This window comes from Grammomys surdaster, unplaced genomic scaffold (assembly GCF_004785775.1).
Source record: "Grammomys surdaster isolate TR1022 unplaced genomic scaffold, NIH_TR_1.0 61, whole genome shotgun sequence".
NCBI lineage: Eukaryota > Metazoa > Chordata > Mammalia > Rodentia > Muridae > Grammomys > Grammomys surdaster.
This window is the reverse complement of record NW_021604563.1, coordinates 3081098-3082204: the sequence shown is the minus strand read 5'-3', so window position 1 is coordinate 3082204 and position 1107 is coordinate 3081098. Positions and strand designations below refer to the sequence as shown.

Genomic DNA, 1107 nt, shown 5'->3' with positions numbered 1-1107 from the left:
TATACAAGGGTTTCATTTTCTGAAAAGCCTGTAAGTAAATACACTCCAATATGAATAACCAGATGAGTGGAGGGGCCAGCTGTATGGCACTCTCAACTTTTGGTGCTGACTCATCTCTGTCCTCCCAACCCACCACCTCCTAAGAGTCAGCTCTGCTGTGCCTTCCAGGTGAGGTGCAGGGCCAGCTCACTTGAGTGTTGCCTTTGGTGAGGGACATACTCTCGTCCCTGTGGGCAGCTTTCCAAACTGGTACAGTCAGTTGTACCACACTCACACCCACTGGGATGCTTCCCCAAGTGGCAGGGCAGGCCACTCATAATGTGCTATTCCTCTCCACCCTTTAGTCTCCAGTTCCATCTCTCTTTATAATGATTAAGCTAGTCTACTTCTCTTCCTCTCCTATATGTATGTATACCACATATTTGCACATTGTAGTGGTTGTCTATACAGTCTGGCCACATGTTTAGTGGGCCCCTTGGTGACATCCTTTGTCTGTACTGCATGGTATGGTGACAAGTGGATGCCTAGGGCTCTCCTGTGCTATGTGCCAGAAGGCCAGTCTGTGGGTGTCATGGTGGTTCACAGATCTCTGTCTGTGGTGGTAGGAGGGACTATGTATCTATAACCTACCTCATGCTGTGGGGCAAAGCATAGGTCTGTGGGTGTCTTTCCCCACCCACACGAGTGCATGGAGAAAAACTGGTCTCTGTCTTCCCCTCCTGCACTGCATTGCCTGGATTTGAGTTCATTTGATTTCATGAGTCCTGAGCATAAGGAGCTTTAGCCACCTAGCCAAGCATCAAGCTAGATGACCAAAAGACTATCATCTGCTTTGCCCCTGGCTGATAATAAGAACACCACCACCAACAAGGTGTCTTTTAGCCAATTGACAGGGACATTTAGGGCCTGATTAGAGTTTCATTGCTATGAAGAGACATCATGATCATAGCAACTCTTATAAAGGAAAACATTTAATTGGGACTCCCTTACAGGTTGAGAAGTTCAGTCCATTATCATTATGGCAGGAAGCATGGCAGTGTCTAGGCAGGCATGGAACTGGAGGAGCTGAGAGTTCTACAGCTAGTAGAAGACAGGCTTCTAGGCAGC

At 47.7% G+C, this 1107-nt stretch overlaps 1 non-coding gene across 1 annotated transcript; it reads right to left on the bottom strand.

The window, feature by feature from the left end:
• Window positions 1-755: 755 nt before the first annotated feature.
• On the bottom strand, window positions 756-898 carry LOC114609239. The gene has a single exon (XR_003709483.1). It is a non-coding gene; the product is annotated as a small nucleolar RNA SNORA48 (small nucleolar RNA).
• Window positions 899-1107: the final 209 nt, after the last annotated feature.